At 41.9% G+C, this 20501-nt stretch overlaps 1 protein-coding gene across 3 annotated transcripts in view; it reads left to right on the forward strand.

Moving 5' to 3' along the window:
• The window catches only part of LRRC3B (leucine rich repeat containing 3B), a 112295-nt gene that overhangs the window by 65931 nt on the left and 25863 nt on the right, over nt 1–20501 (forward strand). Inside the window, exon 1 of one of the 3 annotated variants that reach the window (XM_075493182.1) lies at nt 6486–6662. The exons of the other annotated variants lie outside the window; for them this stretch is intronic. The gene's annotated coding sequence lies outside the window, so the exon portion shown is untranslated. Of the gene's footprint in view, nt 1–6485; nt 6663–20501 lie in introns of those variants that run through there. 3 annotated transcript variants of the gene reach the window in all.

The raw sequence follows: 20501 nt of genomic DNA on the forward strand, positions 1-20501 counted from the left end.
TTTTTCCACTTTGAGACCTACCAGGACCAGTTGCTACGGAGCAGGCGGCGGTGGCTGTGATGGGGAGGAGAGGGCAGCTCGCTCTGAACGCGAGCAACAAATGGCAGCGGGCGGCAGGCGGGCTGCAGCGGCGGTGCCTGCTGCGCCCAGGTGAGCTGCACCGCCCCGGGCCGCCCGCCCGCCCCCGCTGCCCGGTAAGGCACCGGGCGGGACCGTAGCGGGTGGCGCCGGGGCTCCCCGGGCGGCAGGTGCAGTGGCCGAGGCGAGCTGGGCGGGCGCAGCCTTGGCGGGCGCCTGGCGGGGTGCGCCGCGGCCCCCGGCCCGGCGGGGGACGGGAGGGCGGGGGGTCCCGCGGCGGCGGGAGGCTCCGTGGCGGCGGGAGGCTCCGCGGTGGCCCGGCGCCGCGAGCAGGGCACGGCCGCCACCTCAGAGCCCGCGCAGAAATGTCATGATCGCTCGCAGTAAGCGGGCACCGGGTACTCGGGGTGTGTGGAAACTGCAGGCTCTTCTCTCGCCTTTCTGGCAATCTACACGTCCAGAATCTCCCCCTCCAAAAATTTGGAAAATGTCTCAGATGTGCCAGCGGGAATTTTTCTTCCCTTCTTGGCTTCCGCCTTCAAAAATTAGAAGATTTTAGAGTATCTGTTAGAAAATCGCAAAGTGATTCAGGCTGCAGCTTATCACTCGGTCTTTCTGAATGTCCCCAGACAGCAGAAATGGTGTGATTACAGAATAAAACCAGCCAAATAACTTGAAAAGCATGAATAAACTAACTACTTAAAGAGTCAGAATGAAAACCAGGCAAACAACATTTAGTGCTCCTTTCAAAGAAGGGAGTCCAAAGGTGTTTACGTATATTTGAAAATGACAAAGTAAGCGGATGCTTTTGAGACGATTGTAATTACTTAGAAAAATACTAACCATGAGAAAACGTTACAGATTTGGCAAGGGAAGGAAAATGAGTACTTTTAGAGCCTAAAACTCTGACTAGGATAGCCTTTTCTGAATGCTGAAAAATAACTGGCAACAATTTCTTCTTGTAGTAATCTGTCTAATAATTTGTACATTTAAATTGCAAGGTGTGTGTCGCACCCTACTGAAAGCGGTAGTTTGAAGGCTTTGATATAGAGCACCACAGTGTTCAAATGGCTTACCCGTTGATATTATTCTTAGTAATTTAATTAAAAAGGACAGGCACACAATGGGCTTCTAGTTTGATTTAGAGGGAAAGAAAGTATTTAAGCTGTAGAATGAACTAATTTGCAAAACCTTTGCTATATTCAGAGTCTAATTTTCTAGTTTAGTTTCTAAATAGTAAAATTGCTTGGAATTAATTATGACAGGGTGATTCCTTAGCTGATTCTGCAGCCCTTACTTGTGCAAGTTGCCGTGGGTTTCTACGGGATTACTCCTACACGTAACACTCTGACGAGTCAAGATACCAGGATTGGGCCCGTTGTCAGATGGTTCCAGCATACGGCACTATGTGGGGATGCGCCCATTGGCGCTAATGAGAGGTCTTTGACTTCGGTAGGAGAAGAGCTTGGGGTTAACATTTATTTACATTTATTCTTACATACATTCTTACATTATTTATGTAATTCTTACATTTGTTCAGCTATTGCTGGTTGGGTCACTGAGCCCTGATCTTGCCTTCCCTGAAGTCTGCTGTAAAATTTGCACCGACTTCAATCCAACTAAGATGAGCTCCTGTGGGTGATTATAGTTTTCCATTGCCTTAGGGTGAGTTGAAGCCGCTCAGTATCTTGGAGAACAAGGCCTGAGTGAAAGAGAAGGAGGATTGTATCTGCAACTATCAAGAATCAATGCGTTTTGCCTCAAATGAGAGATTAATCGAAAAAGTAGTATCATTTAATAGGCATGTAAGTTCGTGCTCTGGATTCAGTCCTGTGCCAATAAAGTCCATGAGAGCTTTGCCACAGATAAACAGAATAGCAAGACTTAATTTAAGGATACATTTGTGATTTGTCTCTTCTGTGTGCTTTACAGGGTCCATATTTCAAATCTTTTGGGAGGTAGGAAACTCTTCCTGCTCACACTGAAGCTGTGTTAGAGTAACTTCAGAGCAAATGCATGATATGTCAGCTCAAGAAATAACCTCCAAGCAGTAGAACTGACATTTATAAAATTCAGCCTTATTCAGAAGTGCTAACTTGGGTGTCTAAACCCAGAGAAAATGTATTGCTTTATTACAAAATCACCTTTAGATGTTCAGTTAAATCATAAGGTACTTCTCAATCTTGCTTTTAAGGATATTTCCTGTCACTTCACTAGGAATATTTATGAGAGTAACACAAGGGATACGTGGCTCACTGGCAGGAATATTTTAAACTTTTTAATGAAATTAATAATTTAAGCAAGCAGGAATATGTGTAGAAATGTTTGTTGTTACCATTTCAGTTAATCAGAAGATGGACGAAGGAAGATACTTTTTCTCAGTAGAATATTGCGTTTGCGATGACTTAGAGGATCTACATGTAACTGCTGTCCTTGTTGTCATCTGCATGCATGGTCTTTGGATCAGCCCTCACTTGAGAATGCAGATTAAGTTAGTGTCTGTCGCTAGCAAAATAATCTTTATAATTTTGCTTCATCCAGTAAAATTTGTTCATAAATTTAGAGAAAACTCTTATGGAGCTATAAAATTTAGAAACTTAAAATAATGCTACACAGAACCTTTTTTTAAAATGATGGTATTTTGAGCCAAGAATAAACTATTTGAGTTCACGGAATATGTAGCATTTACCTTGGCTTGTTTGGCCAAGCCTTTTAAAATATTTTATTTACTAAAAGTAACCTCCAGGAAGTGCAGTTTTGGTGGAGCACTTCAGTGCTGGTAGGAATCAAATGTCAATATGTCTACAGTAACTACAAGCAATAAGGATATAGGAATTTCTCAGCACATTCAGTAGGTATTTTTAAATGGATTACAGTCTGTAAATACATGCATGAATAAGGTGTGCCTTCTACTCTTAAGTCCAATGTGCTGTGGGTGAAGTAGCATCAAATTTAGAGTTGTTCTCTTCTGGTGAATTTAAATCTCTGCTTCTAGTTTGAATCCAGCTCTTTTCATAAAGTAGTTTCTGTGCTTCCATCATTCTGGTGCAGTTTGTTAGTCTGGATGTACAACGGACATGGGGGTGCATCCCAGAGGAAGAGCAGTATGATGTAGTTATCGGTTTTACTCGCTGCTTCATCTGAGCTCATGGTTTAGATAAACAATTGCCAAACCCACTGTGGAGGAGGATCTCATTATTTCACAGCGATTAAAGACCTATGCTCCTGCTTCATGAAGATTTCTGTGGGTAATTGGTGTCTGTGTCTGTACTTGCCATTGATGACTTGCGTTGCGTACCCCTATAGACTAAGCAGCATTTGTAGCTGGCGCTGGCTTGTTTTACACGGAGACTTAGTTAGAACTTTGAAGAATAAACCCAATGCTTACTGGTGCTGAACGAGAAAGTAACTTTTATTCCTCTCCCCCTGGATATTTAAATGCTCTATTGAGTACCTTCAGCAAGCAGATTTTTTTAAAAAATTAGCTTCTTTCTGCACTGGCTTCAACACTGGACATGGGAAAAGCCTTTTACCGTAAGGATCGGCACGATTCCTGAGTTCTGCTTTCCATCAGCAAGGAAAAGGCAATGGTAGCCGAATTAAAATGGGGTTTCTCTCTCTGGAAGGTATGAACTTTTATAGGGATGAAAAAAAGAGAGAGGGAAATGGGAACAGATGAAGAAGGCCAGATGCCCTTGAAACAGGGGAAAAGTAAAAGACAGCAAGGAGAAAGGTAGTGGCTGAACTGGGTAGTTTGACTTCCCGAAGGATGACGGGTCGGTGGGGTTGCACCATAGCCCTCTGGCTTGGCTCCCTGCTGTGCCATGGGCTTGCCACGGGACTTCAGAAAAGATGTTTTGCTTCATTTCAGTGGGACTGGAAGCCTTGCTGAGGGATTGAAGCTGCCTTTTTGTGTCTCAACTCCACAGATAGAAAGGAGATAAAAATGCCTCTTGAGTAAATGGGGCTGGTAAAAGGCCTTTTCAGAGATATATTGAACTGGGTAATTGGAATTTTTCCTTAAACAGAGATGAAAATTAGCACTACAGATCTTGATGTACTTGATTAAGGTTTACCTCTGCTTTTCAGGGTCAGTTCAACTAGCTACTGTGTGTTTAAATTTTGTCCTACATTAATAACAGTTTCATAAAGCTGCTAACTTACCCTTTGAGAAGACGAAAAAAGTTGATCTCTGCCTGCCAAGTAGTACTATAAAGATATGATAGCAAGAGAAAGTGATAGAAGTGAGTGATAGCACATAAATGGGATGCTACTCTGGCTTGGAAGCAGGAAAGCAAATGGAGGCTATTTAATTATTTAAGTAACAATAAATGAAAAGTCTGGTTATAAAGTGACAGTAAAAGGAGAGACAAACAGAATAAAAAGAAAGTTGGGAAAGGGAAACAATGCATAAAGAAAGTAGAAGGTGGACAGGAAGGGATCAAAGGGGCAGGGGATGGATTTAAAATTTCCGTGGAGTTTTCAGTTGGAAAATATTATCTGTATAAATCCGTATATTGCGGTGCTTACATAACAACCTGTGTTTTACTCAAATTGTGGAAGTCTGCCGCAGAGTGTTCTCCTGGGGGGGTCACTTCATGTTCCTGCTTTATCCTTTGGATGCACAACCTCAGTTAATAGGGCATGTGTTTTAAAAGGCGGCATGCCTTAGTGACAGGCTGTCTCAAGAGGTATACTTTGTGGATGTTGTTAGTTTTAATGGTGTTATCATTTTCTCTTCTGTCAAAGTTGCAGTGAAAGTTACCTCTTCCTCCAACAAATAATAGCGTTGATTTTAAAGGGAGTATTTTTTTTACAGTTTACCAAAACTGGGGTACATAAGTATTGCAACTGTACTAACTGAAGATATTTTGTATGTAAAGATCGTGAGTATTCAGCATTTCATTAGAGGGGTTGAATGACTGAGTATTTAATATGCCTGTACTGGGAGTAGTGGGGCACATGAAAAGCATGTGAGGGTTGTTGCCCTCATCTAGATTACAAATGCGTATTGCTTTGGCAGAACTTGCTTCATGCAAAGTATTTTTGTAATACTTACAAAGTATACATTTTTATGAGCATGTGAATAATTTGCAGCAAAAGGGTGAAGCCTTTGGATATTCAAATGAATCTATGCTGTTTGCTATTGGAAAGGCATTATAATTAAAAAGAAACAAAAGCACTGGGTGTACAGGCTTCAGTTCATGCAAGTACTCCTCCTTTAAGAACAGAGGCAAGTACTTCTTCCTTGTAGAAGAGGAACTACAACAAAAATTTTATATGAAGTTGCTTGCTAGGTCATACGTGGTTAAGCAAGCAATGGTGGTTATATATCTTATTGATGAAACTTCAGATTATGAACACTAAAACCAAAATACATTTAAGCTACCAGTGATTTAATTCTTGACTTTTTTACCCATTTTTATTTTGTGTTGAGTAATAAAAATTGGCACAATCTATTTAGACTTCCATTTAAATTATTTTTATTTTTAATTCTTCATGTAGCAGTATTTGTGTATTGTTTTCAATACACTCTTACGTTAAAAAAAAAACAAACACCAAAAAACCTTTTCATACGCTTCTAAAAACAGATTCCGTAATGCTTTTTTTTAGTCTGAAGTTTTATTTTGAAATGGTGATGTTCTGTTATACTTTCCTCCATCTAGGCAAAAATGGTATTTGCCAAGAACAAAAATCTTGAATCAATAAAGTGCAGATGTAGGAGTTCCAGAAGAGGGAAAATATTCAAAGGCAGGAGGCTGTTCACAAGACTGGGAATCAGTAACTCCAGGGGTCAGTCTTTATAGCAAGTCTGGCTAGGGTTTGGGTTTTTTTTTTTTCCCCTAGATATACTGCAAGTGGTCTTTAAAATTCATCTTGATTCCTCTGTATTGTTAAACTTAATTTATTGTTATTAGTGTCAAAAGAGAATGGCCCTTAGTTCTTTCCTCCTGAGATGAAGTTAACAGAGTACAACTGCCATTGCAACCTTCAAATAGTCTGATAGTGGTTCTAAACGTCCTTTTTGCCCTTGTTTTCAGCTTTGTTGACACCGAGTCATTGAGATGAGAATTGGTGACTTTTGAACAGTCTATTTTAACAAAGTTTGTAATAGAGTATTAGTGTTCATGAATACGTGTTGGTCCCAATCTGCACAAGCACTAAAAGGGAAGGCATGTATCAGAGGAGAACTGCTTTTCAGTACTCATTTTGGGGTTTTGCTGTTCCCTGGGTGTGCCTGCTCCTGTTCTATAGATAAGAGTATCGATCTTCACTCTGCTGCTGCAAGGATATCTCCTATTTTTTAAAGCTGAGAGATTCCAAACTGTTTCAAAGAAAATGGTCTACATCATGGTGTAAAATGGGATATGAATGGGAAATTGTTGTTTTCTAGGATCTTCAAACTTAGAGTGAAACGACTCCCAAAACATCAGATCACAGTATTTCTCAGACCTTCAGTTGTCACTTCTCGCACACTACAAATAACTGAAGCATACCAATTCAAATAGAATAAGAACATCTCAGCTTTGACTTAAAAGCAGCACATGGATGACAGCATGCAGTAAGTGGGCAATCCTTTCCCTGTAAGTGCGTATTGAGGCTGCAAAGCTGAGATGTCATGTCCCTACAGACCAGATTTCTGATCCTGTTCTTGGTTTTAAGCAGACTGTTGTCATTGAAGGGTTAATATTTTCTGTTAAGAAAATGTATTGGTCATTCTCTGTTTCCAGAATCTTTGACAGTTTTTGCCCTTTGACGGAAGACATTGTATATGTATTCTGCTCATCATTTTCATAAATTACATGGTATGCTTATTGGCAGCTCTCATGCATAAATACTTATTTTGCTAGAGTAGGAGATGACAGGATTTAGACGTGTAAGAAACCTAAATCTTTGGCTCAGAAAAAAATCCTGATGGATACAAATGGTATTTCAATAACTTTCGATCCAAAAACTTTTCTTGCAAAGCGACATGACTGTTCTTCTTGCCAGTCACGGCAGGTGCTCCATCTGTACAAATACTGCCTAATTTGAACCAGTCAAGCTTAACGTTTTTTTTCCCACTATCTGCCACATTTTCAACAAATTTTCTCAGTTCTTTAAACAAGTGTGAGGCAGCAGTGTGGAACAAAATGGACAGAGGCCAAGCAATTCCTTAATTATAGCAGATTTTTTTTAACACATTGAACAACAACAGTCAACTGTGCAGTGTCAGTAGCATTGCAACTTCCCTTGGTTGTGAGAAGAAAAAAATCTGTTAAAAAATGAATGCATGCTGTTGTATTGTCTAATGTCATCTCAGCCCTTCTCATTGTCATGCTGCATGAACAACTATGAACGTATCAGCTGTGTGCTGTTCTTTTGATCTGGTTTGTGCAGCAATAATTGATGTACCCTCTCGCATTCAGTCTTTGTTGTCTGAGAACAGCTCTTTCTCACAAGCTCGCCATAGGGATATTTGCTATTACACCTTTGCCGCTGATTTTGGCTCACAAATGTGTGCTTATTTTTTACATACAAAAAGGTGTCGTGCTGGGGATCTTTCTTGATATGAAATCAGACTGCAGGTCAGATCCAATAAAATATATTTTGCATTAATTTCAGGATTAGTTTGTATAAAAATACCATTCCAATTTGGACTTCCTGTGTGGCTCTGTCACCACACCACATACTTCTACAGACTCTGTCCCTTCTCCAAAGGAGAACCTAGCCTTCCCTGAGAGAAACTCTCTCCGTGCGGTGTCAGCTCCATGCACTGTCATCTTAGTATTTTTTTCAGTGTGGCATGCATGACTTGGCAAGCAATGCTTTGATGATAAGTAAATTCCTTTAAAATGTTTATGGATGTTTGAGTTAGCTGGGAAATCATTAGAAAAACATGAGGTGAATGAGGACACTGCAGGTTGCACAGGTCCTTCATTTTCCTCTTGCTGTGGAGTTGCAGAGCAGGTAAGCTCTGGCTTTTTGTGGGCTCCCCAAAAGGAGTCTTGTTGACTGGAGTTATTGTGTCTTGGTTATTTTTTTGATGAAGCAATTTTAATCACGTGAGCTAAACCTGCTAGTTTTAAGTTCTGGTTCTAGAAGCTGTGGAGTGCAGCTTTGAATCCCCAGTAATGGCTTGGGCTTTTGCAAAGGGAGACTAAAATACTATCAGGCTTGCAGAGCAGTGCTTCATTAATGCATAGCAGTGGGGAGCTAGGGGCTGATTCTGTGCCCACGTGTGTTCTTCCATTCTTGGCTACTCCAAGTAGCCTTCTCAATTTCCTATGCATCCATAGTTTTCTCAATTTATTTTTTTTTTTTTAAAGAATAGTATTATTACCTTTCCTCTAAAAATATTTAAGGCAAGGGGTTTAAAAAGACTGTTGAATTTAATAAACACATGTGTTGTAGTAGAAATGACATCTTTGTGACTGCAGATGTGATGTGGGTATGCAAGAGCTAATGGAGCTCTAAAAGCATTTGGTCTCAGCCCTTCTGACATTGTTGTTTCTTCATTTTGGACCAGTCAGTTGCACGTAAAGGGCACTGACAGGGTAACTTTTTAGTGACTTAAATACCACAGCTGACAGAGAAAGATTTAATTTCTAAGGATCAGCTATCAGGGAAGTGCACTTCACTATTGCCATCTAGGAAAAAAAGCATGTTTGTTTTTAATTACAGATACTGAGCTTGTTGTGGTCAGTTGTTGTGAGTAGAGGTAGACTGACTTTAGAGGTGTAAAGTTCGTGGTAGTGAAAATTGGATATTGGTGAGAGGTGGACTTCTTGCTAACATTGACGCTGTACTCAGGTTCACTGTTTTCACCCATATACCTGACTGTTCTTGGAGTTACCTAGGGGCATCTTGGACAGAAGGGTTGCTCCTGGAAACGGTTCCCTTTCGGTCTGAGCCATTAGCTATAAACTTTGTCCCTTCTCCAGTATAACTTAGACTAGATGATTTTATTTGACAACTTAATAATTGTACCTAAGCTGCCTCTGAAAATATTTTGCACTTGGATTTTATTAGTCTTGAATATATTACTTCTTCAAAAGAATTTTTACAGTTCTTACTAAATAAAGAACCTGGAAAAAGGAAATTAAAAGTGAGTGCTCTGTGTCTTCACTTCCAAAAAAATTCAATATAAAAAAAAGTGTAATTATATTATCTTTTCATCATTTTCACACCAGAATGGGGAAAAAAAAGCCCATCTGTGTAAACCTTTTGAAACCTACTTCCTGTACCATAGCCTGTGCTTTTTCAGATTAGAGAGGAACACTGTATTCCCCAGATGCGATAAGGAGAATATTGCTATTCAACGACTGATAACAAGCAAAGAAAACACTGGGCTGAAAGTCAGGTGCCCTGCTGCCCTACAGCAGCGGCGGTGCTGGCATCTCCATGTCAGCGTTGTAGAAGGAAGCGGCGTTTGCAGGTGCCCTGTGAGCCTTGCCGCTGCAAGGGCAGGGTGCACCTACGACCACCTCGGACCACGGCTTTGGGGCACACCTCGTTACTGCAGGGGCTCTGTAGGACATCGTAAAGTTCACCTTGCATCCTTAGGCTGTGTTGTAGTTCCCCTTGCTGGTGAAAGCCTTTGATTTTTCATTAGGGGTTTGACCCTGGGTTCATTTGAAGGGGGAACTTGATTTCCTTGCCCATCCAGAAAAAAACCCACCACCGCCACCAAAACCCCAAACGAACCAAACAAAAGTACCAGCCTCTGTCAGCAATAATTCATCAGATGTGACGGGGTTGGTGTTCCTCAGTTTGAGCTTGCATTTGTCAGGCTTGGGCACGGCAAGAGAGGGAAGTGCTGTCTCTAAAGAGCTGGCAGGGATGTACCAGATAAAATACCTGTGTAAGAAGGCTCATCTGAAGAGATGAAGGGCAGAAAGATCAGGACATGCTGAAACATTTCCTGTAAGATTTGTACCTCTGGTGAGAGGTAAAAGATAAAACATCCCGCTAATGCTAAAGCATATCCTTGCTAAGCCTACAGTTACTTTCTTGGCAGCCCTGATGGAGGCATTTTCCTGGACCCAGAGAAGACGGGTGTTTTGGGTGAGCACAGGACATGGGGATTTGTCAGGGCTGAGACACGGACACTGGTACAAAGGGCAAGTCATGGAGCTCCTGATCATCCAGGGAAGCATCTCAGACAGGAGCTCTGTCTCTGGGCATCTGTGTGAAGGGCTCACAGCTATCAGCAGTAATGGGCTTCCGTCAGAAGTCGTCATCTTAAAAATCTGTTCAAGAGCTGGGCTTTTCTACAAAAGAGGAGTTTCTTTATAGGATGGGTGGCTGGTCCAGGGTATAAGAGGAACCATGACAAGTTTTCAGTACCTGCTGCTGCCAAACTTAATTATGCTTACTGCGCTCTAAAATACCGCCGTTTGAGTTTTTAACGTGAATATTGTCGGTGTGAATTGAGGATATTTTTAATTGCCATGGTTTGCATAAGGCCTTCAAGCTTGTGATTCAGGACTTCAGGAGGTCTCCTCCAAAATCTTACTGAGAAAAAGTGCTCAATTCTTTTCCCTTAGTGAGTGGCATGGTTTAGGGGAGGGTGGGTATGTGAGATTTCAATGTTCTCAGCGATGGGGGAGTCCCATGTGGCATTTTGCAATGTGAGTTTAAAATCTCTAACTTGTCAGCTGTTTCCTTTTTTTTTCCTTCTCCAGAACTTTTTAAACCTTGTTCTAATTTTTCTCTGAACCAAAGTGATGTTTAAAGAACAAAGTCCATTAGAGATGTTGGCACAACAAAGAAAAAGAGTTTTAGAAGATGTGAGTCAGCTTAGGAGGTCTGAAATGGGAGGTGGATAAGTCCTTTCTCAGGGGAAAATGGTCATTCTGAATAAGAAGGTAAGGTGTTCTCAAGTGATAGATTAGAAAAGTCTTCAAAAGGCTCACACAAGTACAGCACCTCTGCATTTCCCAATGAAAGGTGGAGAAATGTTTTATTATAGCATAGCAATGTAGTAAGTTAATAAAAAGTAAACTTTGTGTAATTTTCCTTGCAAATATTTGGATACTAATGAGAATGTTTACAGTCCCTAAACTTTTTACTCTTTTCTTTTTACCTTACTGTCTCTCTTCCCTTTTCATTGCTGCTGCTTTTTGAAAGTTATGTTTTCCCCTCCCTTAGAGGTGTCAGCTACAGAGGACTCTTCCCATGCACCAACTTAACGCCTCGTGTGGGCTAAGGGTTACATGGAGCAGGGCAGCAAAAGACCTTCAGTGCAGGTGCCTGGAGCTGGTCCTCCCGTACCCCTGCCGGAGCTGACGGATGGGTCTGGTGGGGATGGGGAGGGATTCTTACGAGGAGAAGGAGCCACGGGAATGTGTGTAGGTTCAGATCTGAGACCAGGATTGTACAGAGGTGTTCCCATTAGTGATTAGGTTGCTATTTGTTTTGGAAATATCGGTATTGTGGGTTTCTTTTTTTGTTTGAGAATCACTCACATTTAAAGACTTGAGGTAAACCTGCATAAATCTGAGCTCACTGAAGTTGCTTTGATTAAGGTGGGTGTAAGCCATGGTAGATTTACATCCATAATGCGCATGCTGTCTCAGTTTGTGATAGACTTGTGCAAAATCATAATGAAAACACCTTAAGAATGGATGTTATTCATACTGATGTGAACACAGCATATGTCCAAATGGGAAGTGAGATATTGTTCCTAACTTGCGATATACAATTACTTGAAATAACTATTTCTGGCACTTCAGTATTATCTATTGAATTCATATCTACCCTTGTCATCTGACAGGCTACTAAAACAAGATTCTGCTCAAAATGATAGAAGTGACAGTCATACAATGCATTTCATTCCTGCTGAGCCCTGTTATGTAGTTAGTTTGGGAGATGGGGATCTTGCTTCAGTTGTTCCAAGGACAGTCCTTTGGAAAGGATTTGCAGAATGTGTAATTGTGCCCATAAATACCCCGCTCTCCCTTGCAAGTATGGTAAAATTTCTGTTTCATCCCTACTGTTCTGTGTTGAGGAAACAGCATTTCTATCTTATTTTTTTGCTTGTTCCCTCTTTTTCAAAGCCCGGCGGTTGCGTTGTGCTTGCGGTGAATTCCCTCTGCCACTGCCACAGACCATGCTTTCCTTCCTCTGCGACACTGTTATGTATAATTGCTTCTGTGCTCTGTCAGCGTTTGACCCCTTGCAGCTAGCAGTAAATAGAAGAAATCATATATACGGAGACCCAAACTCTGCCCTTAGCTACACTTGTGAAAACCTGTGGCATTATACAATTGGCTTGGAAAGACTTAAGAAATCCCGTGAGATCCGCTCCACTGAAAGTCGCTCTGTAAATGTTAGACAGGGCTGTTGTTTTTGCGCTAGTACATTTTATTTTAAAGCTGTACCTGAACTGCAGTTGCTGATACTGTTTCGTAACGTTGAAACAGAGGGACAGATTTGGAGTATGAGATGTACTGTGCTGTCAGTGGAGTTCGCTACTGAAACTGTCTTAGCTAGCTGCCATAGCAGTGTCTGTGCTGCGAGACAGACGTGCTCCGTGGGCTTCTGCTTCCTGGCAGCGTTCAAACCACTGGTCATGATGCGACCATCCTCCTCCATGGCCCGATCTCTTTTGGGAAGGAACCAGACCCATCTGCTTGCAGGGCTGGGCAGCGGAGGTGCCCGGAGTCCCGGGCCCATCGTGGTGGGCACTGGCCCTGCGGCACAGCGAGTCCCAGGCAGCAGAGGACGTTGTCCTTCCCAGGTCAAGAAAACTGGGTTTAGGTCTGACACATTCCTGGCACCATCCAGTACGGAGCAAGCACAGGGCTGAGGAACGTAAGGGGAAGGTTCTCGTACCCCCTTGGTCTGCAGGCAGTGGGGTGAAGCTCTGGGGTCTGGCCCGTGGTGGGGTAGCTGACTGCCCTGCCTTTTCTGACTGCAAAACGTAGCATACATGGAGATATATGTTGCTGTATATAAAGACCCATATGACCGTTTTGTTCCATGTTTAATGCAGATCCATAGGAAATAATATTCAGCCTATAGGCAGATATTGTACTGACTACAGCATCTTTGACTCATACCGATCTCTGCGAGCGTGGAGGATACTTCATACAGCTGGTCCACAAATAACTGAAGAGCTTGAATAGCTGTATAATTCTTCTTTAAAAAAGTGTTGCAGTGGTAGACCTGAGCAGATTGAAGTTAAGGTCAAAAAGCCCTGCCCTGAGCCGTTTACTTTCCTTCTTGGTTTCTGTGCGTTGTGATCCTACTGAGACAAGAAAGCAAATTATGAGAAGTGAGGAAGTGAAGGAGAAGACATAATGAGGTGTATTATACACACCTCCAGTACTGTCGTTAGACATTTTTAACTACTTCTATTTTTTGGAAAATTTTCAAAAAGAAGAGGTTTGTGTATTTTTTTCCAGACCAAATGGAAATTTTGCCATTGCTCTAATGTAGAAAGGGAGTCGGAAATATCAAAATTACATGTGAATTATTTATGTGTCCAATTTGCTGTTGTGAATGGAGGAGCAAGGATCTTAAAAGCCGTTAATTACTATGAATTTTATTGTACTGACTGTGGTTCTAGCTGCAGGCCACATAGGCTCTGGAGGGTAACCTAGTGCCGTGCAGTCTAAAGGCACTTCTGGGAGTGGGGAAGGAATGTGCCAAAATGCTCACTGCTGAGCAGTGAGGTTACATCTAGACCATTTGTCATGTTACCGGAGAGGAGTGGTGGTTTTCCTTCAAGGCCTGAAGATGAACAGCTTTATTTATGTTTCTTCTGGTATGTCCAGAACAGAAAAAAGAATAGAACAAAAGTTACGGTGCTGTAGTACAGCTTCTTCACATTTTTTATTCTGTGCTTCCTATATTCAAGGGGTTTCCTAGCAAGAATAGAAACATCTGCAATAACAACTCCTATTTATGTTAATCTTTTGCAATCAGCATGCAGTCTGAAATAATTACAATGAATACACCCTCTGCTCCAAACACTCACAACTTGCATTTATTTCAGGCTTCTTTGCCTCAGAAGTCTGAGAACATAATCCCTCATTCTGCTCTGCTTCATCTCCTTTGCATGAATTTATCCAACAGTACCTTTTGTGAGCTTCATTAACAATGGTCATGCCATAATAAATTACATAAATCGAGAAGTTTTTAATTAAATAAGTTAACAAAAAAAATCAAAGCATAATAAATTTAATTAGGTAACATTTTCCTGTAATAAATTTGCAGACGAGGTGTGTAATGAAGTAGGCCAGGGTAAAAGCTGTAATCTGAAGTTTTTTAGCCTTCATAGCTTTACTAAGTTAATCCGCAAAAAGATTTTTCTTTCTTTTTTTAAAATATTTTTTAAAAAATCATGTGTCTAACATACCTCGTTGTGCAAAGGATTATGCAAATTTAGCAGAAAAACAGTGGTTACTGACAAAGACATGTCTAAGAGTCTGACCCTATGAAGACACATCTTCCAGCCTCTCTTTTAGAGCTGCTTGCCCAAGTCAGGGCCATTTTCTCCAACCTGGCAGTGGCCCTTCAGCTCCATTCAGTTGTTTGGCGCTGGGCAGAATTGGGGGGTATTTTTGGTCGAATTGGCCAACGTATATGGTATAAAGAGCACATTCAGAGCCGAGTCTCCATGCCAGTGCTGTGTGCGTTTAGCTGGGCTGCTTGCCCAGGCATGTGGGAAGGAAAAGTAAGATCAGCCTTGGCCCATGTGTGCGATGCCATGGAGCGAGTCCACAGGTGTCCTCAGCAGCTACCAGCACCTGCCTTTGCCTTCTCTTTCCTGAACTTGCATCCAGAAATCGTAGGATTGCTATACCATCCCCTGCCTCCTGACCTGTTACACGGCTCAGCCAGGCTGCTTTCGCTTAGGCAATGTTCCCATCTATAAGGGATTTGATCCAAAAAGGAGAGATTTGGTTTTCCTTCATGTCCAGGACATGCAGCTTCATGGCAGTGAATGGTGCTCTGATTTTCAATGATGAGACCATGCAGGGATTGAACAAAAAACAGTGGGAGACAAGACAGAAAGAGAATCTTTAAAATTATGAATATTGGCTTGTGTTTTTCCCAGACATCTCTGCAGTGCAAAGGGAGTAGGCTGGTACATTACATTCACTGTTTTGATTGGTGATGCATAGAGTCAGAATAATGTTTTGTAATTGTCTTTCACGAGTGCAAATGGCTATGCATTGAAGGCTATGAAAAATAATTACCAGTATTTATATCTCTGTGAAGCATCCCTTCCTTGTGATATTTTAATTTAGGGCTGATTTAGAGAGGCAAGATTGATGTCAGCAACATCACTCTACACTTTGGGTTGGGTTTCTGGTTTTTGGGGTCTGCTCCCATTATTCTATGCACCATCAAACTCTGAAACTAGGGAATTTGACTTTTGGACATTCCGTGAAAAAACATAGCACCAGGTCATTTGAGTTGTATATACATACAATTGGGGATGCAGGGTGAGAAAAAGATGTATGATGAGGGAGATGAGGGAAAGACAGATGCTGGGTCAGATTGAGACAATACTGCCTGTGGTGGCCTTGACAGTGCTTTGTCTCCGTCCCCTCCTAGGCAGCTGTCCCCTCATCTTAGGTCACTGCAGGGGTAGCTCAGTGTTACGGGAAGCAGAAAAAAAGGGTCTGTTGCATTTTAATACTGGCTCTGCCAATAATTCTTCTGCTTTCTGCAAGATATATGTAATATTTAACCAGGTGAGGTCTGTTGTGAAGATGACAGGGCAACTTATCTGAGATGGTGTATAACTCCTAAAATTCACCAGAAGGGTCACAAACCTGTGAGCAGGCGGATCTCTTACAGGTCTCCGACCCACAGGCTGCAGTTAATTGTCCACCAGAAGACACTGTAAAACATTTCAGTATATTCAAATATCCTCTCTCTCTCTGTCCCTGCCTTTTTACGTCAAACGAGAAGCAGCTGTAATTCTAGAGAAGGTAGGAGGGAATGAAGTTTATATAGCAGAAGCACACCTATTTTACAGAAAATACCCCATTTAAATTTTAGGGATCTACCTGAACAGTTGCCAGACAGCACTCCTAAAGTTTTAGAGTATTGCACAGAAATCATTACTGTAGTCCTTTGCAAAATTTTGGATAACTCGTAGCATGCATGGTAGTCCAGCGGTAAAGAGGAAGAGGGACACACAGGTCCAGAGAGCAAAACCAAGGTGAAAGAAAAGAGTTATTGGGAACACAAGGGTAGAAGAAAAACTAATGCAGAGAAAAAGAGGGGGAAAATTAGTCAAGAAAAGATAGGAATTAAAATACAGAGCGTTAGCTGAGAAAAACAGCTCACTAGTAGTCACTTGCTAGGATGAGAACATAGTACCTTCAGCAAGAGACTCAAGCAGACCTTCCCCCGGGGGTTTGGGAATCTCCCACGTGAAGGATCTTGGGGCGAGTGAGAGGAAACTCTCCCTCTTAAAGTGATATGAATTAGATGGCTGAGGCAGAGAAATTTTTTAATTGTTTCTGGAAAAGAAGATACTAGAAATTAAGGTCTTGATGACAGGAGCGTGTCAAATTAATGCATTATGTATTTTTGGAATTATACAATGTGTCATAAGCCAATTTCGTTCCAGGGGAAATGTGACATCTTTTCCCTCGTGAGTGAGGTTTCCAAAGGGCTGAAAAGCAAGGAAAATGTAAAGCAAAAAGAGAAGTTGTCAAATGGAGGAGAAAGGCATCGACTGTGCTATTTAAACTGTATAAATCAGTGATGATGTATCCTACCTCTCAACCCCTTCTGATAGCTCAGTGTGTTTAGGCTGCTAGGTCTGTTTTGCACTTTCGGTCTGTTTCAGGGCAATAGACTTTACCTTGACCTGTAAAGCCAGTCATATCCTTTTACACAGCAGTGGCTTCCCAGAGAGCAGAAACATAAATCTACACTGTTGCCATAAGGTACATGCTGTGCCTCACAGCAGATCAGGTTTTTTACTCACAAGAATGTGTGCAAGAGGATTTTGCTGGGCTGCTGAAAATATTTGAGCTGCAGTTTTATACACTGAATTTTTGTTTCTTCTGCTTCCAGAATCTGAATAGTCTGGAAAGGAAATGTAGAGTTAACATCTGCAATCTGAAATGGTCTTCCTTTTCAGAAAAATATTATTTCTGGCATTCCTTTTGGGGAAGAGGAGCTATCCTTTCCAAGACATTCGGTATAGGTATGAAAATGTTCAAAGAGCTGACAATTAATAATTATTATTCACTATTGCTGCTTTGCTTCTAGTACAGTGAACATATTTTTGGAGTAGAATTAAATCCAAGTCTCTCCAGGGGCTATTGGTGTTTTGCTAATGCTAAATTAAAGCGTGCCATGTGCTGTGCACTAGGGGTGGTCAGTAGTGGCTTGACAGAATTTAATTGTGTGTGTGGCAGGGGTGCTCTGGGTCACTGCGTGGTAGGTGTGATACAGCCGCAATCTGGTGGGAAAGCAGTCCCGTTTTCATGAACAGAAAGGGGACATCCCCTAGCTGCTTTCCATCCTGCCTGCAGGTGAGGTGGTCCAGCTCCTGGAGTGGGCCTCCTGCACAGCCAGTTTTTGTTCCTCCTGCTCATCACCGATCCCTTTGCTTTTTCTACTCCCAAGCTGTAAATACTTAAAATGAGAAATAAGTTAATTAGAAGCCATGAAACAGAGATGGAAGCTGAGCTACCTTAAGAAATCAGTAAGTGAAGAAGCAGGTCCAGATTGGAGAAGAAGGGAAGTAGTCTTTATAGCCTTCAAAATTATCTTCCTGTTAGGCTGTTGAAGCATAGATTTGGATGTATGAATGCAAAAATTTAGCAGTATTCACTCTTTGGGACACGCTGGTGTATGTTGGAGATCCCTAATTGGCATGTCATCCTTCACTGCCCCGTTTTGAGCACTCTTCATATCTTCAGTATTATTTTCCTTGATGAGGTCCTCACCTTTCTCAGCCGTACGCTTTGAGCATGTTCACCCTGCCCAGGCTGGCGCAGTCAGCGCACAGCATGTCGCAGCACGTCTGGGCTAAAATCAAGTGTTCGTAGGAAGAGAACCACCGAAATTAAACCTGTGAATCTTGTACCTGAGCCAGCAGAGTTGCCAGGTGGGGAAGTTTCCTGAAGAGCCAAGCTGAAGGCCCTATTCCCAGGCTCTCCTTCTTCCCGCTTTCCTTCCATCTCTCACTGAGGGCTAAGCTAGCCCAGGCAACCATACACTGGCTGTGGATAGGGTTCACAGGAGAGTGGTTACTGCGGTCTCAGTAACTACAGGGGTAATTCATGGGATGCAACGCTCAGTGAGGTATAGGTGCAGGTGAAGGTTTGGGGGAAAAGTACCCCTGATGCGTACTGCACCCACAGCGGTCCTCAGTGAAGGGTGTGCTGCCTCGGGGCAGGGAGGGAGCAGGAGCTGTGGTCGGGACTCGGTGCAGGTGCTGCGGCTGGTAAGGTGGTGGCAGGGCAGAAGAGTTCAGGGGGAGAGCGAAACATCTGAAAATACATTGGGCTGACATGATGTTTGGGAGTTACTATGTGGAATGATGGCATTTTGTTAATTTATTTAGTAATTTGTGATGGAAGTAGCTGAATATTGAACAGTTTAAATCTAAGCAGCTGGCATTTCATGCTTTGGTGAAGAGAGAGTGGGTGAGTGAAATAGTAGGGGTAAATTGTGAATAGGAGTGAAACCAATATGTGCAGCTTTCTGTGAACCTGCCCACCTCTTCCTTTGTGTAATATTGAGCAGCTGGGGCTGTGCTATCTCAGCTTATCATCAGTAATCAGGCTGTAGATCTCCAGGGACGTGTTTTGCTTTCAGTTGCTTTGGTAGAAATCTGAACTTATTACCTAGATTATTTGCATTTAGACCAGCAAAACTGCAAACAGAATTTGAGACTTTGTCAGTTTGGTTGTTGGGAAGTACTCTCATTTTATGAGAGCCTGCTATCTTTGTTTAGTCAAAGAAGAAACTGCTTGAATACAAAATGGGAGAGCATTTGCACTATTGTCTTTTTCTTTCCTTCTGTGGGGAAGATTGTACTAATCTTAGTAGGAGTAAAACTAATAGAGTTCACTATAAATTAACTAAAAGTACTTAGTTTATTAAGAAATGACATTTTCCTAATCCATAATATTTATGCCAACCTGTAAGAACATAGGACACAACTTGACCAAGTTAGTTGCAGAGGTGTATACTGCTGTAATTGAATTCCTTCAACAGTTTCAAACATTTTTCAGGGAGATTCTTCCCCCCCTTGAATTCCATGGAGTTTTTTTTTAAGTGGCCCACTGGATTCCCTATATGCTTTTTAATGCTAGGCTAGGTATGTTTATGAGTTGCTGTCCTAGACTGCTTTCTCCAGAGGTGTAATTTAGAAACTAGTGTTTCATTCATTACTGTGCTTACCTTGGTCTGAATCTATGATTTCGTCTGTTGTTCAGCTTGCAGACTGATGACTCATTCCTTTGCTTCACCGGATAGCTGCACGTGATCTTATCCCATTCTTACATGAGCTTTGGTAGTGAGCTAACAAGAAATGTTTACAGCATTCAGGGTGAATCGCAATTCCACAGAGAAATTTATTTTACACAAAAAAAAGAAAAAAAAGTGTTGCTGTAACTAAACCATTTTTTTTAAAATCATTTATCTGTTTTATTATGCCTCTGTTGGGCCTCACAGTATATGCAAAGGATGTAAGAAGATGCTCTCTGCCCCTTTCTAGCATGCATGGGAAAAGTCAGGGTGTGCAGAAGCAGAGTGGAGTTTCCATTCAGGAGCAGGGTGTAGCAAAACCACCAGAGACATCCATCTCAGCCTGTGGAAATTCATGTAAAGAGAGAGATCCTAGTGGGATGTCCGCTGTATTTGCAGGAGTTTTCTGTAGAAGAGCAGCTTCCTCCATGCCATGTCCCCACATGACTTAGCAGCATCGCGTAGGTGCGAATGCCTGTCTCTGCAGAGTAGGATATGCAGAAGATGAAACGATGGGTGGTGGAGGGAGACATGGTGACTAACTCTTTATTCTTGGAATTGCACCTTCAGCATGGAGGACAGCATTAAGTATGTCCCAGATAGGCTCCTCGCACTGCATCGTTACTGGGGATTAAGCCGTTTTCCCCATGGATCCTGTACTCGGCGGAAAGCTCTGCAGGAAGGGGTAGTGTGCCTTCAGATTTAAACATACACAGAAATCAGCACTTGCATAATAGATTAGTTCTTTATTATCCACCAGTTTCTTCTGTTCTTTGACACGTGTTTCAGATACTGCACATGTTGATTTTCTCCTCATGCCATGTGGTCTTAACACATGGTGAAGGAAGGACATTCAGACTTGAATTATTTCATCTCCCAGAATCTGTCAGTTTTCCAATGTCACTTTTTTTTCTTCCTGGTATCTCTTCTGGTATTTTTATTTAATTTTTAAAAAATAGGACATTGAGTTTGGATTTTTACCT

This window comes from Mycteria americana, chromosome 2 (genome assembly GCF_035582795.1).
Source record: "Mycteria americana isolate JAX WOST 10 ecotype Jacksonville Zoo and Gardens chromosome 2, USCA_MyAme_1.0, whole genome shotgun sequence".
NCBI classification, from domain to species: Eukaryota; Metazoa; Chordata; class Aves; order Ciconiiformes; family Ciconiidae; genus Mycteria; species Mycteria americana.